Consider the following 14,573-nt stretch of genomic DNA (forward strand, 5'->3'; position numbering starts at 1 on the left):
GTGAATATGTTGTGTCCAAGCTTATTGATCTCAAACTGATTTAATTTTCACTGATTAGATGTTATTGAAATAGACTTTAGCTAAAATTGTAACAGCCAAACACGACCATACCCATGAAGAAATTTAGAAAGCAGGTATATTAGTTTATTAATCAGTTGACAAATACGTTTATTTCTAACAATATTCTTCTTCTTTAATGCGCTCCTCATCCCCTGAAGGTATTATTTTTCAGTTGTAGGTTTTGTGCACATCTTATCAAACATTTTCTAGGATCGTCAATTTTTATTTCCTATCTATATTCAACCTGCATATGTATAGCTTTTTCTAGAAAATAAGAAAACCCCAGCCTTGATTTCAAATGTACGTATGTAATATGACTTCAAAAACGACATTCTATCCCACTGTAGTTCCTAGGTCCGACTCCTCTTAATTGTGTCCGTGTTGAATCAACTTTCCAATTTCGTACACTTCAACATAAGAATCCGTTAATAACATGAGCTCTTTTACGGTGATTGGCACGGAACTTTGGTTCCGTCTAATTAAATTTAGGTTCCGTCTAATCTATTTTTTCGTGACCGTTGATTAAATCGATGATAAATTTTATGTAACTTCTATAATGCTACAACAGTTCTAAATGGACGTTTTAGAAATTAACTTATCAAAACAGAATCAAAGAAAAAACAAAAGCTCATCAACCAAATCAGAATAGACTCCTATGTACACGACTCGTCCAGGCCTTCTTTACACCAGCGGTCGACGCCGGCGCCGCCGCCCCTCCCCACGTCGCGGGGATCGCTGGAGGTCACAGTCCCGTCCTCTCCGTCGCAGCTACCGTCCCCTCCCTCCATCGCAGGGATCGAGTGGAGAGTCACGGCCCCGTCCTCTCTGTCGCAGCCCCCTCCCCTCCATCACGGGGATCGCCGGCAGAATCACTGACCTGTCCCCTCCGTCGCTGGGGGATCGGCCGGAGTGCCGCTGGGATCGCCGGGAGCATCCAGCCCCTACCCCTACCCCTACCTGACGAGCGCCGCCCGAGGTCACGGCGGACGCGTCTCTGCCTCCTGTTCCACCTCGCCCCCTTCAATCGACTCGAGATGGTTCTTCATCTGCAAGATCCCAACCCGAATTTTCTCCTCCGTGGCCCAGTCTGGTGTAACGCCCCCGCTCTCCTCAACGGCGGGATCAGACCTCCAGCCTCAACAGTGGGATCGGAGTGGGCAGCCACCGCCATGCTCGCCTGCGGGATTGGACACCGTCGCCTCAACACTGAAGGTCAGACTAGTGTGTGAACTTTGTTAGAATCAAATTCAGTGTTTTTGTACGTCCGTCAGTCTCATGTTTGCAACATGGATGAGTCAAATTCAGTGTTTCGATTTTCTATCTCCTAGTGCCTAATCAAGGTGTACCTCTGTCAAAAGAAGTAGAATAGAGCTGTATTTCTACATCGCAAATCACAAATGCATCTGTATCACTGTATGCACCTGCTAGCTTATGGTGTTCCCAAATCATACTGCTCTGAAATATCGCATTCAGTTTCAGATATATCATTAACCTGCATATCAGCGAAAATATGTTATTTGCAGTATGCACACTACAATGGCCTTGGGCAGTAAATATATCTTCACTCGCATGAAATCGGTCAGCTGTGAAGACCAGACATACAGCGGATCTGCAGTTCAGATGTATGGCAAATGTAATCTTCCAAAATTGCAGATCATGATTTGTGACCTGATATGGTACCTTCTATTCTCTTCCGTGTCAAAAGGAAAACCATGATGCATCAGATAGTATCAACTGTAATTCATCCTAGTTTGATAATTGGAGGAGTAATAGATATGCAGGAGAGAACCGGACTACAATCATTTTGTCACATTAGCAATGGCAAGTACCTACAAACAAATAAATTTGATCGTCGAGCTATTGTGTCTCAGATTTTTAATACTCGGCGCTATTATGTGATCACCGAGCTATTATGTCTTACATATGGGTTAGCATTTCAAGTGTGATCATCGAGCTATTATGTCTCACATTTTTAATACTCCCCGAGTTTTTTTTGAACTTTAATACTCAGAGTTTTTGGTGCGTCATAAAAACAATAAATTTGCTGGAGCGTGTTCTTGCTCACACAGATTTCAATTGTTGGATCCTACATCTTAGACAAATATGCTTATGACTATGCATGTATTCTACTTTAGATATGTTGCAATGAAGATTTTCCTCTTATACAGGCCAGCGATGGTGGGAACCAGGGACTCGTCTTCCAGATTCCAGCAGCAGCTGGCGGTCGTGACGGCCGGTGCTCGGATACCCCATCATCAGGTTTGGCTCAGCTCCCACCTGAAACCGTACTGTTCATGCTAGTAGTTTCATAGTTTGACCTGCTTGTTGCTATTTCTGCAGAGCCAGTTTGGATTCGCTGGTCATGTCAGCCCGCAGCATTACGCTGCTATGGCACATGGGGTTGATTCCTACAACTTGGCGGCTCGTCATCTGGTACAAGGTGGATCCACTCACTAGATGTTGTTTCATTAAGCAAGATGACACTCACGATCTCAACTCAAGTAGCTGCGGATAGTGATGCTTATTGCTTTCTTCATTTTTTTCTTAATTTTTTTCCTTCCCCTATATAAGGTGGGTCTTGATGTTGTACAAATGAAATTAATGTACAGTGTGTGAATATAACTTGGCATTTGCAGTGTTGTTCTCCTATTTGTGACATTTGGTTTCAGCAACTAAAACACGAACAGATCATCCAGTTTTGAGAACAAGCCAAATGAACGGGACTTATAATACTATGTGATAACTGAACTTTCAGGTCGTCAGAACGAATATCAGTTCCCAACATCGTGGAAATGCCATGTTACAGGAGCTTCTTTTAGATAGTAGCATTCTGGACCAAGCCATGTAAGAGGATTAGAAAGATCAGAGAAATAGCATATCCTCAAAAGCTTCCTTGTAAGGTGCAAAATTTGGGACAGTGAGTCTTGATGAGTATGCAATCTAGCCAGAGTAGTAGCTAGCTGTGTTATGCTTGCTCTTGTTCAAATCCCGTCTTTTTTTTTCCAAACGATCCACCAGGGGATCGAATTTTCATTACCAGGGGAGATAACGAAAATACATCACAGTTATGTCTTAAAGGAAAAGCAAAGGGATGGGGAGAGATCGCCGCCTAATGCTAACGTTCAGAAAAGCTATTACATAACCAGAATAAGTTTTGAGCATAGCAAAACCCTTGCCAACAGCAAGAGGATATAGGGCAACACAAAAGAACGAAGCATCATAAAGCAGAAACTAGAACAGGCGAAGCCGATCTTTAACACGACATCAGGAGGTGGTGTCATCATGTGTGCCATCAGGTTTCTTGTCTTCCAAGCGAAGTTGATCAACACGTCCAGTACTTCTAGAGGGAGAGTTTCCAGCTCCAGCCGCAGCAGCAAGGCGTAGAAGACCATCGGCACTAGCTCGGAGCTTAGAGGCATCTTGATCACCATGTAGACCTGACCAATAGTTCATAAACACAGCAGCATAACTGATTATGTCATAAGGAGAGCTGATTTTTTTTTTTCAAAGCAGGCTCTATTTCTAAGTTTCCAAATGGCCCAGCAAATAGCTGCCAAACCAGCACTTCCAAATCACCAGAAAACATGAATAATACAAGAGCAAATGTCACAAAGCAAACATTTTGTTCACATGCGTATTCGTTCACGGTGACAACCTATCTTCATCCAAACCCTTCTGGCCAACATCCAGGTAGCCCAAAGTGCCAACAATACCGTTCCACGAAACATCATATGGTTCGAACGTATCCTGGACAAACGCATAGAAAGGTATTAAGATTATATAAAAATAAGCGTTTACAATGCAAGGTACGGTATATAAGTTGCCAGAAACAATTCAAAGAACCATACTTGCCTGTACTGCTTGGCCCATGACAAATGTGGCAATGGATGCAGCAACAAAAATCAGAGTGGCGCATGCCCAATGGCCTATGCCTATTAAAAAAGTTGAGATGGGAAGTTGAGAACTAGCAGGCATATATCGATGTCTACAATTCCAAAGTAACTAGACTCACGACAAATCAGTGCCTCTGTGAAATCTAAAAAACTATTCTGGAGTAGTATGAAGCTACCAAAAGGTACATCCGCCTTATTAAAAGTGCAAGCTTAGCGATCTGTATGATCTTGCTACATGGAAACTGCAGTACTTAGATCATTAGTGTGCAGTACAAATTCAGAGATTCATATGATTTGTGACGGCAAGACAAACTCCGGACATGGGGGAAATAAACAGAGTGAGCGGCGAACTGTTCGGTACAACCAAAGGAGCTATTCAGTTTTCGGTATGTTATATGCAGCCGCAGTTTCAGTGGCCGGCAGAAAAAGGAGCTTAGCAAACATCCTGTAAAATCATTAGCATGCCAATGGCGAGTGGTGAATTATTCCGTTTGTTTGCATTTTGAGAAATAGTATCTCACAGACCATGATTTCAAGCTTTCTGGTGCCATCACTTGATGCAAACTAATGGATGGCAAATGTTTTTGAGCAGCTCCTCAATGCCTAACTAAATTGACAAAGTGCACACTGAAAAAAACTTGTCAAAGCAATGACTAATTTGGAAATTGGAATCAAGAGGAAAGAGCTAGAGGAGGAGGGCAACCTTACCGGAGATGAGAAGTTGCGCCGCCGCCGCCCTCTCTTTCCTCGCTTAGCTCCGGCGGCCAATAGCTACCCAGGTCCCCCGTCGCCGAACAACCCCGTACCCAACGAGATCAAGGTTGGAAGCGAACGCCGCCGCCGCCGCTCCTACCCTCGCCAGCCAGGTGCCCTCCGTCGCCGCCCATGCTGGCCACACCACCGTTAGGGCGGATCCCCTCTTGGGTCGCGCGCCGCCACATCAGTTCCCGTCCGCGCTTGCCTGCAGCCGAGAACAACATATCGTGCACAGCAACAACAAACAACACCAACACGACTAGCTCATACCTACTTGGCCCCTGCCGTCCTACCGCAGTACCGCTCACCCCGACAGCAACATGAGGATCGCCTGTGAGAGACCACCCCGATCTGAGAGCCAGAGACGATGAATGGTGAGAGACGGGAGAGATATGCTTAATTTGCTTGTTCCTTTAAGATTTGTGCATTTGTGTCAATTACTGCTTTAAGATTCGTGCAGTCTTATCCGATGTTTCGACCACTCGAAAGAACGCTTGTTTTTTATAATGTTTGTTAAATATATTAAAAATTACGGTCCCACTGATTTTGGTTCCGGTCCTACATTTCTGGTTCCGTTAGTTTGGTTCCGTCTATTTATCACCGTTAGATCAGGGTGGATGAACGGTTATTAAAAATGCCAATCACTATAAAACTTGTATAATAACATAATTTTTGTAGGAAGCTAATTCATCTGCAAGGTCAGAAACATCATCAAGCAATGACGATCAATGATGTAAATATATTTCATAATCTGTTGAGGTACATCGTACACAACATTTTTTTTTGTCTTAACCTCCTATGGCACCATGATCGATGTGCAAATGTTATTGCCCGGCGTCGTATTTCGCTCTGTACCTACAGAAAACGAATCTCTCTTTTACCTTCATCAGATCCTCTGGAGTCTGGATGGCCAACGCACCCCCATGTGTTGTCTCAAGGAGAACTCAAGCTACTTGAATCGACTTCATGCAACGGGCGATCAGTTTCACACTTTCACTGATTATTTTGATGAAAGTGTACCTGAATCAAAAAATAATCGTAGCCCAATAGATGCAAACTGCAGCGGCCTGATATAATTAAGTCGCCAGATCCACTGCCGCCGTCATGTTGTGTCTCCAGTGTCGCCAAATCCTATCCCGTTGCTGCGTCTTCCGTCCATGGTGTCCGTCGATCTGATTTTTTTTTCGAGCGGTTCGATCCTATATCTTACCTCTGTAGACTCTCAAGCCTATGTCGCTTCGTCGGAGCAAGATCATACGGGGCCGTTGCCGGGTGACACCGCCATCTCCTGATTCACGTAACAACTATTGTGGTTTCTGCTGCATATCATGTCTTTTGTCGCTGACGTTCCATGCTTTTACCGGTGTAAGCAAGCCACGGCCATCCGCCGCCGCCAGTTTGATTTATTGCCGTGCACAACCCAGCCGCAAATATTAGTACGTGATGGTTGATCATCTGAGCGAGCCGCCCGAATCATGGCTTGTGTGACCAAATATATAGGAGTTTTGTTAGAAGAGATAAGATTTGTTCAGCTAAACGTGGAGATAAACGTGAAGTTTCGTATTGCACACGTATAATCAATTTTCGATCCGTTGAGATATCAACGCGACCGTTTTTTGTGTGCAAAATAACGTATAAGAGTTGTTCAGCTAAACGTGGAGATAAACGTGAAGTTTCGTATTGCACACGTATAATCAATTTTGGATCAATTGAGGTATCAACGTACGTGACCGTTTTTTGTGTTACGTTCCGTACTTTTTTTTGCCTGCACATTGATGACCCACAAGTATAGGGGATCGCAGCAGTCTTCGCGGGTAGTATAACCCAATTTATTGATTCGACACAAGGGGAGACAAAGAATACTTGGAAGCCTTAACAGCGGAGTTGTCAATTCAGCTGCACCTGGAAACAAACTTGCTCGCAAGAGTTTATCAGTAGTAACAGTTTTATAGCAGTAGCAGTAGTGAAATAACAGCAGCAGAGTAACACAGACAGCAGTAGTGATTATAGTAAACAGCAGGATTAAAATACTGTAGGCACGGGGATGGATGAGAGAAACTCATGTAACAATCATAGCAGGGCATTTGCAGATAATAATAAAACGGTGTCCAAGTACAAAGTAATCAATAGGCATGTGTTCCAATTATAGTCGTACGTGCTCGGAATGAGAAACTTGCACAACATCTTTTGTCCTACCAGCCAGTGGCAGCCGAGCCTCAAGGAAATCTACTGGATATTAAGGTACTCCTTTTAATAAAGTACCGGAGTAAAGCATTAACACTCCGTGAACACATGTGATCCTCACATCACTACCATCCCCTCCGGTTGTCCTGATTTCTGTCACTTCGGGGCCATCGGTTCCGGACAGCGACATGTGTATACAACTTGCAGGTAAGACCATAAACAATGAATATCATGATGAAATAATAACATGTTCAGATCTGAGATCATGGCACTCGGGCCCTAGTGACAAGCATTAAGCATAACAAGTTGCAACAATATCATCAAAGTACCAATTATGGACACTAGGCACTATGCCCTAACAATCTTATGCTATTACATGACCAATCTCATCCAATCCCTACCATCCCCTTCGGCCTACAGCGGGGGAATTACTCACACATGGATGGGGGAAGCATGGCTGGTTGATGGAGATGCGTCGGTGGTGATGATGGCGATGATCTCCTCCAATTCCCCGTCCCGGCGGAGTGCCAGAACGGAGACTTCTGGCTCCCGAGACGGAGTTTCGCGATGTGGCGGCGTTCTGGAGGCTTTCTGGCAACTTCGACTTCTCCCCGTGCGTTTTTAGGTCGAAGGCAATAAATAGTCCGAAGGAGGGCGTCGGAGGCTGACCGAGGCCGCCACACCATAGGGCCGCGCGGGCCCCTCCTGGGCCGCGCCGGCCTATGGTGTGGGGCCCTCGGGCCTCCACCTGGCTTGCCCTTCTGGCTCCGCCAATATTCTGGGAAAATAGGACCTTCTGCATAAATTCCGAGGATTTTCCTGAAAGTTGGATTTCTGCACAAAAACGAGACAGCAGAACAGTTCTGCTGAAAACAGTGTTAGTCCGTGTTAGTTGCATCCAAAATACACAAATTAGAGGCAAAACAACAGCAAAAGTGTTCGGGAAAGTAGATACGTTTTGGACGTATCAACTCCCCCCAAGCTTAGCTTATTGCTTGTCCTCAAGCAATTCAGTTAACAACTGAGCGATAAAAGAACTTTCACGAACACATTTGTTCATATGATGTATATATTCTCATGCTATGGCTAACACTTCAGCAGTTCATAATGAGATGCATACAAATAAGATCATCTAACAACTATGTCAATCATGGAGAGGTACCAACAATTAATAATAAGCATCATGAATCATGTATATAAGCAGGATTGCAATGTTCATAAGAGAGTATGATAAACTGGTATCTCGCTTGCCCATATTTGATTAGCAAAACATAAATGCTCAGGCACCTCTGAAGTTCATAGAAGGACTAGAAATAGTGATTATCAAAGATAAAAGCATCAAAGTTATACCGCAATCAATCATATTTTGGGACAAGCATATTATACTAAGAATGACAGTTGTGCTCTTAAGATAGTGCTCAAAGAAAGAATGGAGACACAACATAAAAGTAAAAGATTGACCCTTCGCAGAGGGAAGCAGGGATTAACATGCGCTAGAGCTTTTCATTTTTTAAACAGGAGTAAAATTATTTTGAGAGGTGTTTATTGTTGTCAACGAATGGTAATGGGTACACCAACTACCTCGCCAACCGGACTTCCAAGAGCGGCTCCCATGAATTATTTTTATGTTTATGCGGCACTCCTTCCAACCTTTCTTTCACAAACCATGACTAACCGAATCCTCGGGTGCCTGCCAATAATCTCATACCATGAAGGAGTGCCTTTTTATTTTAGTTTTATTATGATGACACTCCCCCAACCTTTGCTTACACAAGCCATGGCTAACCGAATCCTTCGGGTGCCGTCCAACAATCACATACCATGGAGGAGTGTCTATTTAGGTTAATTAATTCGGGACTGGGAATCCCATTGCCAGCTCTTTTTGCAAAATTATTGGATAAGCGGATGTGCCACTAGTCCATAATGAAAGTCCGTCAAGAGTAAATGACAAGGTTGAAAGTTAAACACCACATACTTCCTCATGAGCTATGAAACATTAACACAAATTGAGAAGCATTTTGAAGGTTTTAAAGGTAGCGCATGAGAATTTACTTGGAATGGTTTGAAATGCCATGCATAGGTATTTATGGTGGACACTTTGGAACAACTTGGTTTTCAGGTGTTTGGAAGCACGAGCAGCGTTCCCGCTCAGTACAAGTGAAGGCTAGCAATAGACTGGGGGAGCGACAAATCAAGAGAGCAGTAACTGTCATAATCATGCTTGCGGCAAAATAAATTAACGGAGGCATAAAAGTGATACAAGAAATCTGAAGCAATGTAAATCATAGAGGCTTAATTGACTTTTGTTCAGTCATATGCATGCGTGAGCATGTGCCAAGTCGATATAAATGAATTATTCAGAGGAGGATACCACAATGCCATACCTACTTATGAATAAAACAATGCAAGCAAACATCCATGACATGCTACTCATATTAATAAATTGGAGCTAAACATGAGAGATCATGAACTACTAGACTTTCTCAAATGACATATACCTCACATGAACCAACTAAGCATGCTCACATGGATGAGTATATGTACAAAAATGAAAACAAATAGAGTTCATACCAGCCTCTCACCACAATCCAATTGTCGTAGATCGTCATTATTGCCTTTCACTTGTGTAGCTTGGATAATATGAAATGAAAACCACGCTCCAGCCACCGAAGACCATTGAACTCAAAATGAACTTTACAAACCAAAGAAGAACAACAAATATTTTTGGTGTTTTCGAATTAGAAACAAGAACAAAAGGAAATAAGCAAACAAAGTAAAATCTTTTTGGGTTTTCTTGTAGCAAACCAACGATAGCAAATAAAGCGAAACAAATGCAAGAAACCAAAGCAAACAAATTATGAAGAGAAACAACAGAAATATTTTTGGTCTTTTTGTGTTTTGGGAAGGAAACAAAGCAAAAACAAGAATTGGCAAACTAGAAGAGTCACATAAACACAAAGCAGCAGAAATTCGTCAAACTTGACAGCAGTACAGTACTCGATTTTTAAGAAATTCTTCCACTGCTCAAATCGAAAAGTGTTCAACTAATGAAAGTTAGATAACAACCTGGGGAACATGCACAAAAATTGGCTTCGCAAAATACTGTTCTGGCTATTTTTGGGAATTTTTTCGGTAACAGACCAGAATCTGTTTTCAGGCAGCACTTCCCCAAAGATCATCTTCCTCTCATTAGAAAACCACTCAAACAAACTAAACAAGTATATACAAGTATCCAGCAACCATAATATGCAAAGAATGAGTGATGCCGGTATACCTCCCCCCAAGCTTAGGCTTTTGGCCTAATTGGAGTTCAATCCCATCGAGGCCATGAAGTAGCATCTCCGTAGTACGACGAAGATGGATCATATTCCGGGTATGTGCTAGAAGAAGCACCCGGATACGTGACGGTGTAGTCGTAGGAGGGCTCGGCGTCCTCGGAGTCATGCTGCTGGTGGAAGTCTTGTATCTTTATCTTTCCCTCCACCTCCTCCTTAGTGCGCGACCATGGTTCCCTGTCAATGCTGAACAAATCTTGCTGGGGAAGAGGGATTTCCTTCTCATCCCCGTCAGCAAACAACATTCTATAGACCATATTATCTAAAGTGGAATCAGCAGTAACAAAATGATGGCTTTTCATAGCAGCAATATCAAGTCTCCTAGGGGTTAATGGCACATCATTAGAATCAAGAGGAAGTCTTAAATGTGTTAAAATGCGCAATGCAATAGTTCCTCCAAAAATAGGTCCCCTGTTAGACAGGCGGCGAGCAATAAGAGAACCAAGATAATATGGTGTCTGTCCAGTAAGTGCAGTGTTCAAGAAAGCAAGATGGTAGCTAGAAATATTGCTAATGTTCTCCCTACCAAGAATGCTAGTAGCAATGTAATAGGCAAAATACTTAATGGCGGGGAGTTGAATGTTTCTTATCTTGCCACGCTGAATGGTGCGACAATCATCATCGGTGATCCCTCGATAGAGCTCCAACAAGTCCCGGGGGTTGTCATCAATCCTCCTTGCTGTACCTACAGGGGCAATATCCAATGCAACACAAAATTCTTCCAATTCCATAGTAATAGGATTACCATAGATCTTGAATGCAACTGTCGGCCCATATTGCTTGTTATGGAACTTGAAGCTTTCGACGAAGATTTTGGTGAGCATGTAGTATTGCTCCCTTTCATCTCCCACGTAGGCGGCTAAGCCCGCCCTGTTGACAAGGGTGAAGAAATCATCCAATATCCCTGCATTTCTCAGAAAATCAAAACATGGGAAGGACGAAGCATTAGGAGCCCCATTGTCTTCCTCGGGCGCGAAGCTTGGCGCGATGATATCCTCATTGTAGGATCGCCTAAGTCGGGTGGCGGTCCTAGATGGCCTTCCGGTGCTGGTTATCCCTCTCTTGAACAATTCTCCAAAGTTGAAGTTCTTCATCCTCCTTTTCTGAAACTTTTCAACAAACAATATAAAATTTGATTTGGTGACATATAATCAAGGGGAACTACTATAGGAACTTGCTAGAGTACTAATCATGCATCAAAACTAGTTTATACAACTTAGAACAAGCATGCAAGCTCACTAAACATGTTACCTACAGCAGCAAAATATTCTAGATATTCTCAACCAAACAAACTTCTACTTGGATAATCGGAGGAGTCACATACCGGAGAGCAAATGTGCCAAATTTCAGACAGAAATCTGGGCTGAGTAAAGAGATCGAAAAATCCTGAGCTCTTGAGCAAAAACGTTTTTGTTGGGGTTCTATTCGTCGTTATCTTTCCAACAAAATTGGTTTCATGTCAATCGGAGTTCGGGAGCATTAGTTATCACAGTTTTTGTATAAACATGTTTTCCTGCTCACCCGGTCAGGGTCCCGGTTGGACCGGCCCACGCGCCGGCCGGTTCCGGTCTGCCGCCCGGTCAGCCGGCCTCCCAACCGGCCTGCCCGGCGTGCCGACCGGTCAACCGGGCGGCAACCGGGCGCCAACCGTGCGCCGGACTAGCTCCGGTCAGCCGGCCTCCCAACCGGCTGGCCCGGCATGCCGACCGGTCAACCGGGCGGCAACCGGGTGCCAACCAGATGTCCTCGGGGTTCGGCCTACCGACCGGTTTGGACCGGCTGGTCCGGTCTGTGGCCCGGTCTGACCGGGCCCTGGACCGGACGGCCTGGCCCCAGGCCCGGTTGACCGGCTTCCTCGACGGTTGACTCAGCCCAACTTTTCCCCAACGGTTATATTTGCTCTTGGGCTATAAATAGCCCTTCTTCCACCTTGAGCTGAGTAGTTCTTCCCATTCTCTATCCTCCATTGTTGCATTTGAAGAACTTGCTCTCCCCTTTGATTCCTCCCATGATTCTTGCTATTTCTTGAGGGATCTAAGAGAGGAGATCTACACTTTCACCAATCCTTTTCTCCTCTAAGTGAGGGAAACTCTTGGGATCTAGATCTTGGAGTCTTTTGTTGACTTTCCCCATTGTTCTTCCTCTCCAATCTCATCTTAGCATTTGTTGCTTGGGTGGGATTTGAGAGTGAAGGACTTGAACACCTCTAGTGTTTCTTGCTTTGCATCATTGCATAGTGTTGAGCTCTCCACCACGATTAGTTCGAGTGAGAGACCGTGAGCTTGTTACTCTTGGAGGGAGACCTCCTAGTTGGCTTGGTGGTTGGTGCTCCGGTGATCTCTTCAAGAAGATTGTCAAGAGGCCCGGGCTTCTCCTTCGTGGAGCTTGTGAAGTGGTTGTGGAGCTTGCCATCTCCGGAGCGGAGGAAAAGCTAACCATAAGGAAAGGGCCATTATCCTTCGTGGGTGTGGTTCGGAGAATAGGGTGAGCCTTCGTGGCGCGGGGAATCCTTCGTGGGACCTCCACTCCTCCAAACGTGACGTACCTTGTTGCAAAGCAAGGGAACACGGGAATACATCCTCGTCTCCGCGTGCCTCGGTTATTTCTATACCCGAGCTCTCTTTCCTTGTGATAGCCATCGTGCTTGAAGTACATATATCTTGCTATCACTTGTGCTACATATATCTTGTGCCTATCTTGCTTAGCTCTAGTTGGTATTGTTACACTTAGTTGAGCTTAGCATATTTAGGGTTTGTGCTTGTAAACTAAACGATAGTTTAATTCCGCATTCTTACAAGACAAATCCGCAAGAGTTTGTAATTGCCTATTCACCTCCCCTCTAGGCGACATCTCGATCTTTCAATATGGCCTTTCAGGTAGCAAACTGATCCCCAATGAAGCATCAGAGTGGTTCAGAATTTTCTTCCAAGGCCTGGACAATCCTCTGTTCTTTCCTTACACTGAATCTGAAAATTTTGAAAATCCAGTGTCCTTCAGGCTAGACAGCTTTGCCGATGACCCCAGCACCCGGCACTTGTATTCCATCATGATCCGTCCTTGCTTCCTCCCAGTTGGCATGAGTACCTCAAACAGGATCATCAAACCTGGTTATGAGTGTTATCAGCCGGTCGTAGCAGCCCGGCAGTTTGGCCTTGGACAGGTGCCTCCACACTTCTTTCTCCACCACTTGACAGAAAGCAGAGCTGATTTGCCCGATGTACCATCGGTCAGAGATGTTACTCCTTCTTTGATGCTCTGGTCATCCCAGTCCCTCACAACCTCTCTTTCACTTCATCAACTGATGGTTTTGGGAGCTGGTGGCCAATGTGGAAAACCCATGCCTTCAGAAGAGCTCTGGGACCGTTGCTGAAACAACTTGATGCTGAATATGACATCCCTGCAGAACAGGTACCACCACTCACAAATTTTCTTGCAGTGGCTCACAATGATGGTTATAACCTTGCTCTGTCTGCCTGCAGCAACAAGATGGTCCAGAACCTGTACATGATGACGGCTCCCCCTTCAAATTCCTCCCACCAGCTCCGGTGGTCCTCTTCTGCAAAAACTCACCACCCTTAAAGAAGGTTGTGATGCAAAGCCAGCCGATTTCACCAAAATCGGCTCCCAAGAGCAAAGCATCTTCTGGGCTAGCTGCCCCCGAGCCTCTATTAAGGCGAGAACGGCAGTGAGGAAAGTAGCTGCCGGGAAGACCTTGAAGTGCCAAAACCCTACTCCAGCTCAAGAAAGTTTGCACGTAAGCTGATCCATGCCTTGGCTGATTTCATCTATCCTTCTAGGCTTCTGCAACATGCACTAACTCTTCTTTTATAGGCCTCCACCGAAGAGAACTCTAGCGAGGAGACACAGTCCAGTCGAAAGGATTCGAGCTCGGGCAATTCCGGGAAAACCACCACGCAGAGCCAGCCAGATTTACCACCATCGGCTTCCAAAAAAAGGTCAGTCCCTGAACCTGTTGCCAAACAAGCTCCAATCACAGCAGGGCAGGGCGGTTTGCGCACAAAGAGCCGATGCATCAAAAGAGCTCGAAAGGAACCGCAAGCCCCTTCATCAAACCAAGAGGCTTCAAATGTAATTACCCTCCATACTCCCCTCAGCTCATATTCCATGCTAACCCATTGCTGATCGCATTGGCTAACCATTTCCTTTGCAGAATGATGACACCTCTAGTGGGAAAGTCGAGGAGGTACTGATGCCATCCGCCACCCTGGACCTGGCAACCTCTAAAAGTGTAGCTGACAAGGTTGCCAATTTGGCCAAGCCCACAGCAGAAACACAAGAGCCGATCACCTCATCATCGGCTGTCCCTCTGGTCTTAGGAGAGGTA

The 14,573-nt window shown here is 44.8% G+C and overlaps 2 long non-coding RNA genes across 2 annotated transcripts; one reads left to right on the plus strand and one right to left on the minus strand.

Annotated features, from left to right (window-relative positions):
• Window positions 1–678: 678 nt before the first annotated feature.
• LOC127295754 (uncharacterized) lies at window positions 679–2,709 on the plus strand. The gene is made up of 4 exons (XR_011754819.1): window positions 679–1,272; window positions 1,584–1,736; window positions 2,229–2,319; window positions 2,401–2,709. It is a non-coding gene; the product is annotated as an uncharacterized lncRNA (long non-coding RNA).
• A 328-nt stretch (window positions 2,710–3,037) lies between these two features.
• LOC127295764 (uncharacterized) lies at window positions 3,038–5,096 on the minus strand. The gene is made up of 3 exons (XR_011754834.1): window positions 4,662–5,096; window positions 3,913–3,992; window positions 3,038–3,807 (listed from the first exon to the last, which is right to left on the minus strand). It is a non-coding gene; the product is annotated as an uncharacterized lncRNA (long non-coding RNA).
• Between the last annotated feature and the right edge of the window lie 9,477 nt (window positions 5,097–14,573).

This window comes from Lolium perenne, chromosome 1 (assembly GCF_019359855.2).
Source record: "Lolium perenne isolate Kyuss_39 chromosome 1, Kyuss_2.0, whole genome shotgun sequence".
NCBI classification, from domain to species: Eukaryota; Viridiplantae; Streptophyta; class Magnoliopsida; order Poales; family Poaceae; genus Lolium; species Lolium perenne.